The sequence below is a fragment of the Thalia democratica genome, chromosome 1 (assembly GCF_965202585.1).
Source record: "Thalia democratica chromosome 1, ktThaDemo2.hap1.1, whole genome shotgun sequence".
Taxonomy (NCBI): domain Eukaryota; kingdom Metazoa; phylum Chordata; class Thaliacea; order Salpida; family Salpidae; genus Thalia; species Thalia democratica.
In genome coordinates, this window is record NC_139165.1 from 27,840,667 (window position 1) to 27,858,752 (window position 18,086).

An 18,086-nucleotide genomic window follows, 5' to 3' on the forward strand; every position below is an offset into this window, starting at 1 on the left:
ACTTAGATTTTCATTCAACACCTTTTGTTAAATTTTCTTTACAAAATTGATTGATCCCTCCCTATAATAGCCTTAGTAACGATTTGTTTCTTTACTCATACAATTAAAACTGCCTTTATGAAATCATTTGAAGTATATTGCTTTTAAAAAGATGGAGGATATCTATTTTTAGTGAATTTTAAATTTTAGTAAGGTAATTTCAATTAGCCCTGTTTTATATCAGCAGAACTAATTTGATTCCTTTACTGACTTTTTAAAAAAAAAAATTTTAAAGAAACAAAAATTTTAGACTCAATACTTTTTGAGTCAAGAAATGAGTAGCAGCAGGTATGGGCCTAGCAGGTCTCCAACTAATGATGCAAAATATGGTCATGTGAGGTTTTGAAACCACAGAGGTGAAATTAGACTGATTTTGTGTTCTGTGCCTCAACCTCTTGGCCATGGAAATTTGTTACATCTATTATTTTTAGGTTTTATAAATTTTATAACTTTAGAAATTTTTAACAAATTTCTGCACTGCAATTATATTCTTAATTGATACAAAAACAATTTATTATATGTATATTTAATCAATATAACAAAAAAACAAAATAAATTTAATAAGTTAAATTACATTGAAATAGAATGACAATAGTAAGCACAAAGGTAGTGGAGTTCGTATGTGTTTCTATAAGATAAACTACAACATATACAATTTATATTTCTTCTGTTACCTAAACTATTTTAAATTGTGTAATACTAGTATTCCTCAAAATTTTAAAATTCTCAGAGTTTTGAAAAATGTACCCATGTTCTTTTTTGGTAGCTTCTTGTACAACTTAATTCAATTATTTTATATATAAAAATGATTTTAGTTTCTTGTTTTTAAAAGTTTTCAGATTTGACCGAGCATTTTTACTTGTCCATTTAAGAACGTATATACAAAATTTCAACTGTTTTTATAAAAAGTTGTATGTGTTAGAGCCTTATGCCTTATTTTATCCAGTGAAGAAAAATACAATGTGGGCTTGTGTGATTCTGTATAATTTAAGGTAACTCAAATTAATAGTTGTATATACCCCAAGGAACATTTCACCATGCACAATAGAAACCTACCATGCATCCACGGTGTTAAGTTGGTCTAATCTGTAATGATATAGTAGTATTTAGATTGAAGCTTTACAAAGTTTTTTGTTTTAGAAATCAAACTAAAAATTAATTTTAGTATTTTTTATTTAATCTAATAAAGTTTCTAATGAAGTTATTTTTGAAAAACTATTTCTGAAACTTCATAAAAAACTTTGTTTTCTTATAAAAAAATGTTTTAAGCTTATAAAAGATCTATATTAAGGGCCAATGTTTACTATTGTAACAAAAATATTATGACTCTCTTACTATTTGGTCATACCTTTATTCAAGAATTATTATTTAATAACCAAGAAAAGCAAGATAAAATTTTTTTTGGTCTTTTTTTTAATTTTAAACACACAAGCAGTTTGAAATATCATTTCCATATGTTAGTCTATATTAAACTTCCTGCGTTTAGTTGTATTTCATGTTTTGAAGTTTGAATATTTAGTTTTCGTAAATAAAATGTCCAAAATTTGATTTGTATAATCAAACATAACATTGAATGACTCGCTTTAGTTACATTTATTACTTTGATTGTGGTTGAAAAGACCTGGCAACTGAGAGTTCTGCCAATATTATTGACTAAATTCCATAAAAATTTATTAGTGTATATTTATGATTTAAGTATACATAGCAGACATGTTAAAAAGCTCTGCTTTGTTTACTCGAGCGTGAAATTAATAACTCAAAACAAACCAAATTTTATACGCTTCATTGCTGAATTACCATAGTAATAATTAGCATTTTAACAAGTCTGATACATAGTATCATTAGTACAATAATTATTGGTTTAATTGTTGTTTAAATATTTTGACTTCACATAATTTTATATTTCTTTAAGTACTTTTTACAAAATTCAATTATCATTTAAATTAATATATAACGTCTCTGCATTAAAAATAAGAATACTTTTTAAGTATGCTATTAATTGTTTTAATGTTAATTCTTTGAGTATTGAATGTTGAATTTCACAAATAAGGCTCAACAAATGAAGCGTGTAGTTGAACTAAAATATTACAAAAATAAATAATTGTTAATAAGACCTAAAGCTTGTGTTGAGATATTGCTCAAAGATGCAATTAGAACTTTATTAAAGCTGCATGTTTTTTATTTTGTAAGTTATTTGAATACTTAAATGTTCTAGAGTTCTTAAAATATTTTGTAGCCTACATTGTTCAAAGTTTTAAAATATTTTATCTTTAAACTTGATTTGTTATATTTTAATAAATCCAAATTATTTATAAAAGTGACTACATCTTAAAAAAGTTTTGTTACTATAGTGTTTTGCGGATCATTTTTTTAAAAGATACATTAACCTATTTGTGTTGTCTGATTTGTACTATTCAGACTAATTAGAATCTATTATCTAATAGATTAGAATTTAAATATGATGAGCAGTACCAATAAATTAAGTGTATCACAACTGACAAATTTCCTTTCCACAAAGTCTAGATAGTACTGACAAAATTTAAGACCACAGAGTAAAAACAAACTGACAAATTTAAAGTCAACAAAGTCAAAATATAACTGCATTAATTTAAGTCACTATAGAACTTGCAAAAAAAAGTTAATATAGCACAAAATGAGGTCTAATCAGTTAACACGAGTATTGACAATTTCTAAGTTACAATTAATCACAAAACAGTTGTGACAAAATTTAAGTCAATGTTAGTCATATTGAACTTATGTAAGGTACTTAAATATTAATAGCATAAAAAACCGACAGTTTTTAATAATTTAACAAAACAGCAAAGTCTGGTATCAGCCTGAGATATTTAGGAATTTCTATTAAAGGAATTAGTATGGCATTCGAGTGTTTTTTTTGTGTTTTTTATACTTATCTGTTTCAAATGCTGCAATGTTTATAGTAGGTTCTAACACATAGTTGTGTTATTTTTGAAATTAAAACGAAAAGTTTAAGAAAGAAAGAAAAGTTTAACTGGTTGAAAAACAATCAATTTCCTTTTGTTATTGTCAATTTAGAATTGAATTCTGGTTAAATTTTTAAATATATTATCCTAAAAATTATAAAAAATATTTGATAATTTGATTTTGTCAGATTAAAAGCAATCTCAATATTTTTAAATAAACCAGAACTGTATAAGCAGAAAGAGTTTGAATATAAAGTTTCCTTATTTGTTTAAAAGTGTCTTTGGTTAGTTTGTTTAAAAGTTTCCTTGGTTATTTTATTTACATAAAATTGTCTTTGTTTGTGTTAAACATTTTGTTTTGTTACTTAAAATATTAGTTTTTTGCTTTAATTACTATTTTACACTATTTGATTTTGTTGATTGGTTATTTGCAGCAATGTAATTACTTAAGCAGTATTTTAAAGTTATAGTTTTTATTTTGAAAGCTTATATTCTATTTCAAATATTGCACTAAATTTCTGAAGAGTTGCAGTGAAAATATATTAAAACTATTGTGGTAAAACATTGACTGTTCTTTATACAGATAAACAGTATAGTAGACTTATTTTTTTAATATTAAAAAATAATATTAGTATTAGTTTTGAGACCAAGTAAAGTTTTGATATGTGTTATTATTTTCTTTTTCATAAAGAAAGGGTAGTGTTTATTTTTCAACACACTAAAAGGCAGAGGAGAAGTAGAGTGAAGATTCTCTTCCAAAAGTAGATGAGGAAGTGAAACAGGATATAAAATTGCATTTAATAACTGTTTTAATTTTAAATCAAAGTTTTTAAGTTAATGATGTTGTTCATCCAAGCATTTAAGAAAAAGCTTGCAAAGTCACGTGTTATACTGATACAAGTTTGCATTTGCATACTATAGCTACATATTAATACTCATTTGTTGTAGAGGAGATCATTCAAGCCACCCTTACTGCTTCTAAAACTTTGTTTAAATAGAAATTTGTGTTTTAGTTGTTCAAAATAATTTTTTTTAAACAATTTGTTTTTTCTTTACAATAAATGGATTTTAGTTTAGTTTGTACATTTTAAAGTATATTCTTTATAACTTGATTTAAGTTATATTTTTGTGTTCAAGTTAAAGCTATTAAATAAATTTGTTGATTGTAATTTAATTGTTAGTGTTTGTATCTATTTTTTGTATAAGATATGATCGATCATGACATGCCTAGTTTTATATACAGTAGCATTAAGTATTACTTAATATAGCTTTTAGTTTCGTAAATGTAAATATCTATTTATTGTGGATGATAGTGTGGGTAAGGATTGTCATTTTACCTGGAAACCTTGTAAAACCTGGAACTTGACAATTCTGGCAAAAAAAAAGCCTAGAATTAAAGAAATTGTAAAAAAACCTGGAATTTTGACGATAATTACTAAAAAAACCTGGAATTTCAAAATTTTAACATATTCAGTAGTAAAATTTAGACTAACTAAAAATATCCACCGAATAGATAAAAAATTTTTGTCATCAACAATAACTCTTTTATAATAAAATACATTCAAAGTGGCTTACAGTATATTTTCAATGTTTTTATATTATTTATTACAGTTTCTTGCCTTAAGTTAACTTTAAACTAAAAACAGACCCAAATATGTGTACTTTTACAAATTGGAGGAAATTCGAGAAACCTGGAAAAAAATTTAAATATATTAACCTTGGAAATCTGGAGGAATAATGACAAAAACAAAGTCAGATTTAGTCAATTTAAACTTACAAAATTCCCAACAATTTCTTTTAAACATAGTTATTTCTTAAAACCATTTTTATATTCAAATTTCAAGTTTATAAAAATTAAATTAATTTAAACATTTTAAAATATACTTCTAGTAGATTTGATGTGTGTTTTACTGTAATAAAATATTTTAAACATAAATCAAATCTTTATACTGTATAAGGAGTCCATTTTTAAATGTTTAATATAAATTAAGAATTATTCTCTTGAAGTTTAAAACAAAAACTGGTTATAAGAAATAATAATGCTTTCAGCAACAAAACTATTTAATAAGTATTTAATAAATATCTTCTAATTCAATCTGGACTTTAAAAATATTGAAACAAACAATAACGAAAAGTTATAAAAAAATTACATATAAATTAAAAACTAAAACCTTATAAATAACTTTAATTGTAATAAAAATTTTTAAAGTTACTTCTAAATTTGAAGTTTTTTATTTTTTTGTGAGTGTATGTATCTGTTATTTGTATCATATGTTTTAGTTTATGTCCTGCCTAGTTTTATATATAATAGCCCTAAATATTTAGTTTTATTTATATTGGTTTGGTAAATGTTATTATGTATGTATTTATTTTGGTTAATAGTGTTTAAGTTAAACACATTGTAACCATACTTACGGTTTTATGACAGGGGCGTGTTTTGACTGGTTTCCTGTTTCCTGTGAACCCCATGAAAGAAAAGAAAAAAAAAAGTTCTTAGAATAACATTAAAAACGTTTTTTATTGACTTTGTTTTGGTTATTTGATAAACTTTGAATGATGGATGTTGAATTTATAACACTGAAAGATAAAAAAAGTTTCCTTAACAAAAAATGCTTTTTTTTTTGCCCAGCTGAAATAGATTTTAAATAAAATTTCAATTTTGACGTCATAATAGGTAAAATTTTTAAAGTAGCATTTTCTTTCTAGAAAACCTTTTACTATAATGCTCTTAGTTCCCACTAAAAATTGTTAATTAGTGTAAATAACTTTTAATACAGTATTGTTTTTGAACTAGTAAGTACGTTTTTACTTAAAAAATGTCCAATATAATCACTAAAATTTTATTTTACTTATTTGGTTGTATATAATAATGTGGTGTGAAGCTTTTGTACATTAAAATTTATATTTTTTGTTTATGTGTCAACCAACTTGGTTTAAACCTTGAAAAGCTCAATTTATAGATTTTTCAAAATTATCTTTAGACCTGCCAATTTATTCTTTTATCATTTATTGCTATTTTAATATTTTTTATTAAAGTTGTTTTATTTTTGTATATGTGTAAGTTACAAGTTTTGTTCTTGATTTTTTGAAATTTTAAATTCAGAGAGATTTCAAACTCATTATTAGAATTCCTGCGGCAAACATTTAATTATGATTATAAAGATTTTTTAATTTACTTTTAAAAGTTTAAACATTTTTTGGTAATTACCTAGGATGATGTCGCACCAATGTCATGCTGAACTATATTGTGTTTAATATCTTTTTGAATCATGATTTTAGTTAATGCCTTGTATGTTTGATCTAAAATTTTACTTCGTTTTAAACAAGCTATAAAAATACATAGTTAGAATTAAATTCATTTGTTATAAACTAAAAGACTTAACTGATTTTATTTTACAGTATAGTAATGTATATAATTTATGTATCATTTGCTTTGTTTTAAAACAAAAAGGAGTTAAATATTTAAGTTTTATTGGTTTATGACAAATAAGTTTTAATTATGATTTTATAAAATATAAGTTTTAGGCCTATAATTATGGTAAAAAAACAACCATGAGTTTAATATAATTTCAGCTGGATATTGGTGCGACATCATCCTAGGTAATTACCCATTTTTTTAGTGAATTTTAAGTATTTATAGTTTAAATTACTTAAAAAAAAATTTATTATAAAAATAATTTTACCGGCTGTTTTAATTTTAATTTATCTAAATTTAGTACAGTATAATAAATATAAATATATAATGTTTTCCCATTACTACTTTTATGTTTTTTCTTATTTCTAAGCAGAAAAAAGCATTTTAAACAAACACTTTTTGGGCTAAATATTGCGTACTTAACTTGCAGTGCATACCTAAGAAATGCGTACTTAAAAAGGAAATTAAGAACTAAAAAAAATTGTGAACCCGCTTTGAAAAAAGTCTAGACACGCCCCTGTCTATGAAGTTTACAATTGGCGTCCTCCAGGTAAAGAATTAAAGTCTTTTTGGTAACAGTTAACAAGATCAAAGCAGTATTTTACCAAAATACATTTTACTAGTATAGTCTTTTTAATTATTAGTCAGTAAATATCAGACTTTTAACTCATACTCCTATCTCGTTTTAATTCATAGTGCGTTTTATTTAACAGAATTTCTAGACTAGGGAGGAGTCAATGAGCAGTAAATGTGCCACAGTAGGCCACAAGGACTTACACTAGATAATTTGAATTGATTATGAAGAGCAAATAAAAAGGTCTTATGCGTCTTTAATGATTGTTTAGAAACTTTTACTAGATAATAGAGAATTGAAGGCCATGATCTGTAACTTACACTACAATTCTAGATGAAGAGGAGCAAAAAAAAAAGGTCTTCTGCATTTTAAAATATATCTTAATGGAAACTTTCTTAGAGGGTGCCATAGATATTTTTTTTTTTTTCAAGAGAACTTTTTGACAAACATTTTGGAAAATCTTGATTTAGTATAATTATACAATACATCCTGCGTCTAATTATTAAGAAGCAATACTTATATTCGTCTTCTGCTCCTTTCTTAAGCTCTTGACGTTTCACAATAACCAGAAATAATAGAAAGTTATGAAATCAACACGTAATAAAAAGTGGTATTAAATAAAGTATTAATACTAATAAATAAAAGGGTTTATAAAAAAATTTTGGTCAAAATAAGTCACATAAAATTTGTGACAAGTTTTAAGTCAGTAAAGTCAAAATAGAACTGATAAATTTATAGTGTACGAACTCAAAATAAAACTGACAAAATTTCAGTCCACAGAGTATAAACTGAATTGACAAATTTACATTTCACAGAGTCTAAAAAGAACTTACAAATTTTAAGTCCACAGAGTCAAAGTAGAACTGATAAAATTGAAGACCATAAGTCACTATAAAACTGTTAAAAATTTAGTCCAAAAATTTGAAAGGAAATGACAAAGTTATTGTCTAACTAACTCACAAGACTATTGACAATGTATGAGTACAAAAAAGTCACAAAAAATGGTGACCAACTTTAAGTCAAAGTGAGTCATACAAAATTTATGTAAAGCAATAATGCTTAATACTATAATAGAAAAAGATCATGTTTACTATAGAGTAAGACAGCAAAGACCAGTAACACCCTAAATGTTTAGGAGTTTGTACCATAGGGGATAGGTATGACATTTGAATGTTTTTTTCTGTTTTTGTTATTTATCTGAATTCAAATACCGCAATATTTATAGTCAGTTGTAACATATACTTCATACTACTTTTTGAAATAAAAGTGAAAAGAAAAGATTTTCTGGTTAATGCACTACAAATTTTTAATATTATTAAAAATAAAAATCTTTTTTTTAATTAAAAATCATATATTAAAACTTATTAATATATTTTATATCATAAACACTCAAAATCTTATCTTACAACAAGTTTTTAAATCAATTATTTTGAGGCTTTTTTGTTCAATAAACAATATACATGAAACAAAAATTAAAAAAGATATGCATGAAAATCATTGTCTGGACATTAAATTTTTACTTGGTTAGGAAATCTAAAATAAACAATTATTACTTTTTTTGTAATTGCTGCGACTACAGTAAAACAATCTTACTTATTTAAAACATATAAAAAGAATAACTTTTATATGTATAAATCTTTTATACAGGTTATATAGTAAAAGCATCATGTATTCAAACGAAGAAAATTTAAATCAGACAATCTCACAGTTTCCTGGTCCTCAGAATTATTTGCGCCGTCTATGCGAAGAAGAAAAGCAAAAGACAAAAATTAAAATAAAAAAAATTGTCAAACGATACGAAACGGGAAAAGAAAGTTTGATGGAAAGAGCGGTGAAATTGTTTAAATGCGACAATTCGGCTTTAAAAAAATCTCTTTCCAAGGATTCCAAGCATGAGCTTCAGATCTTGGAAAACGACGATCCGGATTACGATCTGTTGAAAGGATCGCTCGGTTTGAGCGCTAAAACAAACCAATTAATAAAGTATTCGGACAAAAATATCAATCTCAGGATTTTCAGGATCAAGTCGGATGTGGAACGTTGCAGATGTCCGAGCTTGCTGCTTCTACACGGCACCAAAGGGAGCAACGTCGAAGGAATCTTGAGAGAAGGACTGAGGCCGTCGTCGTCAGGAAAACATGGCCCCGGTATTTATTTGACAAACAGCTTTATGCTTGCTCATTTGTATGGAAGTTGTTACGCGGAAGACGATGGGAGCGCCAAAGACTTGACGTACTTGTTTGTTAGCAAAGTGAAAGAGACGCTTGAAAGTTCAGGTTGTCTTTGTGGAGAGTGTAAAGATGACCAGTCTGTTGAAACTCACGACCAATTGCTGAAAAAGAAGACAACTTCTACTGTGTTTATGAAATCTTCTTATTCGTGTCTTGACTCCAGTTTAAGTTACGAGCCCGTATTAAAGGTTTTCGATTTGTATACCGACAAACAAGTTGAATTCGAAGACTTTCCAGCCTGCAAGTTTGACAGCGAAGGTAACAAAATTCTTTCAGGCACGTTTCAAGTGGACTATGATGAAAATAGAATATTTGTGGCTCACCACGACCTGGTAAATCTCGAATACATGATAGAAATCGAAATAAAGCAAAGTGCACGCGAGCTTGCGAAATACATTTTGTACTACGAACTCAATCAGAGAAAGGTTTTGAAAGACCCGCCACTTACAGATCCACAAAAAAGCTTGTTGACCGAAATCAGTCCTGCTAATTCTGAGGACTGCTCCATGAACGCTTTTGTTACCGAACTCGAAAAAGAAATAAGCGTCAATCAGCAGGCAGAAGTTGAACTTGTAAAGCAAAAGTTTGATCGCAAAGTGAACTCTTTCATGCGGCAACTGTTGTTTGAAACGAGCAGCATATTAGAAATCGACAACTGTGCAAAATACAAAGCGGAGCTGCTGCAAGTATCAGATCCAGATCATCAGTTTGTGCTCGGGTCGATGATTAAAATGAACCGCTTCTGTCACCCGGTAATCCTAAAAGTTTTCAGGATCAACCCCGTTGACAAAAGCGATGTTGAGAAGATACGCGGAAGCTTGCTTTACCTGCGAGGAGTCAAGGCGAACGAGGTGATGAACGTTCTGGTGAGAGGCTACCCAGCGAGTCACAATGATTTGTTTAAGCAGTGCGAGTGCAGACCCGACAGCTGCTCCTGCTTCGCATCCAACAACTTGGACAGGGAGCTTTCGGAAGGCATGAGTCACTGCGTCACGAACGGAGAAGTCGAAAAGTTGTCGTTTGTCTTTGTGTCAACCGACGGCAAAGGCGCGGACGATGAAACTTTTTCCAACTCCGACACTAGAGGATGCTGTTTTAAAGGCACCGAAGTAGAAATTATGCGACATTTGATCGGCATGATTCCGGCTTATTTAGTAGTTTTAAATTCGTTACACATTGAATAAATTATCTATTCACAGTTGAAACAATACTACTTTCTGTTTAAACACGCAAAAGTTACTATAAATATAATATAGTTTTAATTTTTTCAAAAGTTCTTTACATTTTTTAATTCAGTTTTTTTAACAAACAGTTATGTAGAATGATAACTAGCATGATTTTTTCTTAAAGTCACAGGTTTGTTTTAAAAAGATGAAAACTTATATTACTTACTAACAATTTTTTTGATACTTTTTACAGGGTTATCGTTACTTCAACTAGTTTACTTTACTGATTATAGCTATGATAAACTTTAAATGAAAAAAAAATTCTTCTGTCTTTCTATAGTTGAGGTGATAAACAAAAACATTGGCAAAAGTCTTCAGAGCCTTAGCCTGAACTTTCGTATGCCGTGAGACAAGCTCAAGTTTTTCAATGTAAAATTTTATCTTACAGGTTGATCAAGTCGCATTAGTCTTATTAAATAACACCTGTGATAAGTTCTTACATTGCTTGGAGGTTGTATTATTACAAAAAGCCTCTTTTTATTAAACTATGACAGTAAAAGTTCGTATCTATATGCGTTGTTTAAAAATTATTAATTTTATATAACTTTGTATTACCTTTTAAAAGCTAAAAACTAACAATCTCAAAGACTTTCCTTTTCAACAACAATATTGTTTATTGAATGACAAAAAACGCTCAAAAATTTTGGTTCGAAGACTTGGTGCATAAAAATCCTTTCGATTATCGAGTCATACACCAGAACAGTTTAACGTCATGTCCAAGACAGTTTAACAAGCGTTTAATTGGTCGTTTTAAGCGGAATTGCGTTGCATGTAAGACTAATATTGCAGCTTCTTAAAAGTATTTTTGATATCTAACATTTATGTCATGTTACTAAAGACTAAAGCTAATGCATAATTTTATGCTTGTACATATAGTTTAAACAGTGCTAGTCTTTTGTTACTTAAATTGCATGTTGTTTTTTGGCAGTAATAACTGTTTTGTTGATTGTTTTTTTACATAATAAATAAAATTAGAAAGTTTTATTTCTCCACTGCCATATTTTTTTAACCCATGGTTAAAATTTTAACATGTTGAATTGTTAATTGTGGACTAAAAACTAATTATAATTGTATTCAAATTCTTGAAACAAAAGTTCAATCATAAAATTTAAATCATCAAACCATAAGCTTTCAGCAGACTGAGATTTGTCTTTGAAACATTGAGCACAGTATTAAAAATCTAGGTTTAGAATATGTAAACTTTAGCGGATGTTTTCTTTAAGTTGTTAAAAATGAACCTAAAAATAGAGTTACGTCCTAAAATTTTATTTTTAAATTATTTTTACTTAAAGTTACAGTACTCCATTCACTTTTGGTTTATAAACAAACCTTTTTAAATTTTATTTCATTTTACCTTTAAAATAATGTTTTATTACAAATCTTACTAACCAAGTCTGTCTTCAATAACTTAGTAGGACCTGTAAAATAGAGATTACTTCTTAAAGATTTATTAAACAGCCAGGTTTAGTTTATATTGAAAATATTCCAATTAACATTTGTGTTGACTGTTCGATTTATCTGAATTTTACCTGCTTTCGTTTACGTTGTTTAAAGTTAAGTATATAAAAACGTTCTAACTATTATCGTGAATGCATCACAGTAAAATTTATGCTATAAGTGAACTTTAAATTAAAAATGTAACTTTTTAAGCTCGCAAGTAGTAAAATATCAAATTAGTAGAATACTGTCATTTTTACTATATATCAGAGAAGTAGCTAGCTCAAAAAAGTTACGAATCTGCAAAAATTTAAACGTCTGAAATGACGCGTGATAACGTTCTGGCGGAAACACAGCAATTTAAACACTACCTCTAATGTTATTGAGTTTAATATAAAAATATGCAGTTATGTAAATACTTCAAAATGGATTGTTGAAGTATGAATGATAACTGTATACAAGGCAATTTATTACTCCACACTCTTTATGACTCTTTATGTGTTGCCACTTAAGTTAACCCATAAAAGTTTCATTGATAATAAGTATAAGAGAATCACAATTTAAATTAAAAACACTTATATCTCTTTCAAAATCAAACATTTAATGTAGTCAATAAATAAAACATTAAGTTATGCAATTTTCGTAACATTAAATTGTATGACTTTAAATTTTGAAGAAAAAGCTACAGCTTTCATTAGAATCAATTTTGCAATGCAGCTTTTCGACAAATTAAAGCTTTAATGCGCTAAATGTTACAAAATTGATGCTTTTAACTCGTTTAATTTTTAAAACGCCAAAAGTTCTAAAGATTAAATATATTTCAAAATTATCTTTTAGGAGTGCATAACTAAGTATAAATGAATACGATAAGCTACGAAAGCAGAGACTTTTCAAGCTTAGATAAAAGAAAGTTTTTGCACATAAGCATACTACGTTTCTGCAGCTTTGCAGAAACTTACCAAGCTACGTGCCTGCTGTATATACTTATATATAAAAACGAATTAAGTTTAAGTTAGTTATGTTTTTTAAGAATTTTTGTTTTATAGGAGTACTATTTGTAAAATAAATTAAAAATGTATTTTATTGCTTAAAATTTGCTTTTTATTTTTTTTAATTGCCTTAGTAATTCTAAAATTTAAAAGCAAAAGTTTTTATAAGAATTTGCTTAAAAATAGTTTAAAATACAAATTAAAATTGATTATACAAAATTTTTTTAAATAGCAGTTTCAGCAATAAGTTTTTAATTGCTAAAAATTAACCTAAAAGTACAAAGATGGTAGTTTTTGAATAAAAAACACATTTTTATTATTGTAAAATATTAACTAAAATGTGTAAAAAGAGGTTCATTCTGTTTAATTAAACTCAATATTTTGCAATTTAGAAATATAAATTTTTAGATTTTAAAGCAGCGTTTGTGTTTTTTATAGTTTTGATAGAAAAATTTTGATATAAGCTTATGCCGTTACCTATTATTATATACCTATCCAAATCGGTACTAACTTCAAATAGTTACAAAAGTGCCATATGTTTTTGATTTATTTTAAATACTTAAAATCTAATAATTAGAAACAGCGTTTTCATCAATGCAAAAAAAAAATTACTGAAAATTAAACGAATATACTTTAAAAAAGCAAGTGTTTTTTAATTAGAGTACAAAACAACCGTAGCTTTATTATAAATTGATTTCTCTACCAAACAAGGAAAAGTGCAAAAAACTTAATAAAAATATATTTTTCAGTTGGGTTTTAAGGGTTTGTAAACAAAGTAGCTCTCCTCTTACTTATATTGGTAATCAAAAACTGTTATAGCTTAATACATATTTTCCACCTAAAATTTCGTAAATTGGTTCAAAAGCGCGCAGTTCTATAAAATCAACGGTTTTTAATATCTATTAATCAGTGTTCAGTTAAGGTACTAATTGCATTATAAGTTGAAGAAAAAGCCTAAACTTTAATTGCTTTTTTGATACTAATTAACATTTTAAAAATAATTTAGTTTAAAAACCACCAAATCCACGTAAACTTGAGTTTTAATCAAAGTTCCTTAAACTACCTATAAAGATACTTTGAGCAAAACTATAAGAACTTGTTTAAATTTACAAAGTTTTACCGATTTTCTAAAAGGTATAATAATAAAAGTTTGAAGATAGCTGCGAAAATGATAAAAACCCAAAAGCCATTTGTTATTGATATTTGTTTAAACTTAGGATTATATACAGAGTTTCATACACGATTATTGATAAAAAGTTGTATAACAAGGGTATTCTAAGTTTGTAGCTTAAAATATTGGTAAAACATTTTGCGTAAATTTAAAGCAAAAAAAAAACAAATTAATTAGCGTAATATTAAAAAAAAAAACAATCTCTTTTGGACGTATGATTTACGATTTAAACGTAGTAATTGTACAGTAGTAAAGTGTTATTATAAATGTTCTATAGGCTTAATCTTAACGCCATGGATTTGACGTTACAAAATGCTAACTTACAGACAAATTAGACCATTCCTGACGCACTCACAGGCTTTTGTATACACACCGATCAAAAAACAAAAAAAAAAGATATCACAAAATAAATGTTAGAATATTAATTATAAAAATAATTACAACAAAAATACAGTAACTCATCGGTTGTTAAGACTTCTCACTTTTAGGCTAATAGCTTTGCACAAAATTGAATTAATTAAAAAAAGCTTAAAAAAAAAGTTAGAAAAAAACTTATTTAAACCGAACAAAAACGATAACAAATGATGATCATTGCAACTAAATAAACACAAGCTTTTTATATGCCTTATAAAGTAAAGTTTTTAAAACAGATAAACAAATATAAATAAACGTATATAAAACTTAAACTTATTCAATAAACGATAATCGCAATTTCATTTAAGTAAGGATGTTTTATAGAAACTATGTCTATCAGAGTACTATCTAACATGAGCGTAGAAGACAGTTTTTTTACTGAGAATTATTTTTGTAACAGTTTTTTGAAATTAGCTAATTATAAATGATGTTAGCTTATCAAAGTTGTTACTTGCATTTAAGAATTTTTGGTAGTAGAATTAGTTATTAAAATACGTTTGTATTAATTATAATTATGCGTGTTTTATGCTGAGGACAAATAAGTACATTGAAACAGCTAGTATACTAAAAGGTCAGTCTGAATTGCATAATTGCTGAGTCAGTGTAAAAAAGCCTTTTTTCATGTTATTTTTATAATTAGAACTTAATTTTTGATTATTGTTTAGTATGTTTGGGTATGGTGGGTTAGCAATAAGGATAAAAAAAAGGCTTTAAAAATATTTTCTGACCTGGCAAATGTTTAAATCTGACTGATCATTAAGCATACTTTTCCAATAAAACAACAAACTTATTGTCTCAATATTAAAGCAACTAAGTAAATTAGAATTACGGTTTTTCTATTAGGTTTCCTTTATCTTTAAAAGGAAAATATTTAATGTTTGTTAAAGTATAACTATAATTAATTCAAATTAGCTGTTAAAATAATACAGTCAAAGAAGCATATGAATAAAATTTCTTTAAAAATTGTCTAAATCAAGTTGATTTACCTTACTAAGCTGTAGCCTACATTTTTTAGAATTAATTTACATTTAAGGAATGAAAAATATTTCTTTTTTTTATGAGTATTATTGTTTCATTTTAGTAGTAATCATATTGCAGCTAAAAAAATGTTTAATAAAGTCTCATTTGATAGGCTTTTAAGAACATAAAAATATACCTGACATACTGGATTAAGCCGATTTGCTGAATGAATTTATTTACATTTAGTTTATTGTACGAGCTCATGTGGCATGATAAAATTGTTAGTCTTAAAAATAAATCAGAAGTAATTAGAAAAATAAATAAACTCATACTAAAGACCATGCTTGAGTTGTTAAAACAATCAAATAACGTTTCAAACTGGTACATTGCTAAACGTATAACATAGTTTTTGGTGACTAAAGTTTTAACTTACTAACGACCAACTCACTGTACAGAAAATTCTTTCGAATGCACTTGTCATTCATTGTTTGAATTTAACCCAGCCAGAAAATACGACGCTAACTAAAAGTGGCCTATTTTTCAAAAATTAACTTTTGTTCAAAACTACAAAATTCAATAAAAAGAAGAAATTAATCTTTAAAACAGTTTGAGATAATTAGTTAGTTTATTAAACCATCTAAAAAGAGCGTAATGAAAAATAAAAGAAGCTCTTAGCCTTAATTCTGTTTAGATTTCACACTATCAGAAGATTATTTAATATAAATAAAATTATAAAAATTATTGCACATGAAATATTCACAATGTACAAACTGTAGTATATTTCAGTGAGTATTTCTTTTTAAAAACACACTGCTGGTTTAAAACATTTGTACTCTTAGTAGACTAATCTAGATTCCTCCAAAATGTATATTAATATATTTAATCTAATTATTTGAACTAAACTAAACTAATTTTGCAATTTTGATTACTGAAATATTTTTATTGTTTAGATTTAGCGTAGAATTAACTACTCCTTTAGTTTTTATGTTGTATGTTTGGATAAGTATTCAACAAAAATAATTTCGATAATTGTATATAATACATTAATTTTCAGTCTTTAAGCCTTGTATTATTTGTTTAAGTAGCTTTTATTTAATCGAAACTAATAAATTAAATTATAATTAAGAATATACACTACAAAGTATGGATTATGAAACAAAAAAAGAACCTAAATTATATTAAGTTTTTTACCTAAAAATGGCAATTTTTTGTGTTGTTGCTACTTGATGATTTAGCTCATTGTCAATGCAATTTTTTAAAAGTGAAAGGCCAATATTTTCTTAGAGAAAACCCTGTGCGGCCTGCCCTAGTAGAAAAAGCCTTCCGTGGGCTAGAGTAAGCTCATATTATTGTAATATTAGTACTCTCAAAATCGTAAACAAAAATGGGTTATTAAGAGATTGTAATTTTCAATTATCAAATTAATAGCTTGTTAAAAATTTTGACATTAAAAAGAATATTTTGGTTTACAAAAGATATTTTTAAGTGAAAAGAGTTAGTTCATGCTTGTTTCTGATCAACTAATTCAAATTACCAATAAGTTATAAACGATACACATAAGTTTCATTAAAAATATTTCACGCACATTAGATTTTTTTTACAAACTTTAACAAAAACTAATAGTATATGACAAAAAATGAAAACCTTTTTTTTGTCATAAAACGACTAGGGCAGTGCTTCTAAACCTTTTTTTAGTAGAGGAACCCTTTTCCAAAGTTCAACTTCTCCGCGGAACCCCAAATTTAATTTTACATAAAATGTTTAGTATAATATATTCTGCAAAAAAACAAAAAAATTTCAGTGTAAAACGAATTTTTTAGCAAAACTATATCATTGTTAGAAATCATACCAATTGTAATAGTATTAAGTCGAGTCAAACGCAAAGTGCGCCAGAGGAAATAGGTATTTTATGATTCTATAACAAATAAACGAAAACAAACATGATTAATCGCAACGTCATAAAAATCTTTCCTTGCATAATATCAACATAATGAGAGCTATAAACAATAACGAAATGAACATGAACCTAGTCGAATTCACAGATTACTGTAACAAACGGGTAAGATGCCTAACGAAAAATAAATAAAAAACATTTAGTGCGAAACTTGAACTTGATCTTAGCAACAAGCATTTCAATGCGCGGCTGGATTTTGGATAGACGGAGACGGAGACAGGTAGATAAGGTTGGAGTCAGCATACAGTTCCTTTGCTTCGTTTTAATGTTTTTTACATTCGAAAAGTCGGACTCGCAAAGATAAGTGGTGGTGAATGGTAAAATAAATTTTACTGCAAGCTTTGCTAAGACGGGGTACTCTGAAATTGCACATATCGAAAAATATAAAAGCTCCTTCCCTTTAAAACTCAATTTTAAATTGCTATCTTCAGATAGTTGCAGCAGTTCGTTTTCTGTATCTGTAGGAAGATTCACTTTTTCTAAAGCAATTTAACACATTAAATAATTTCAAATCTATAAATTTCCGATGCGAACATCTTCAAGAAAATAATGTTGAAACTTTATAGACAAAAGATCAAGGTGGTTGTATTTTTCGTCAGAGAAGTTGCTTTCTATGCATTTTTCATGGGCCTCATCAAACCGGCGAAACATCGCAAAATTTCAATTGCTAACCTTTTTCTTCTAAAAGTTAATTCTATTTTTAAACGCCTCAATCTTGTCTGTCATGACAAAAA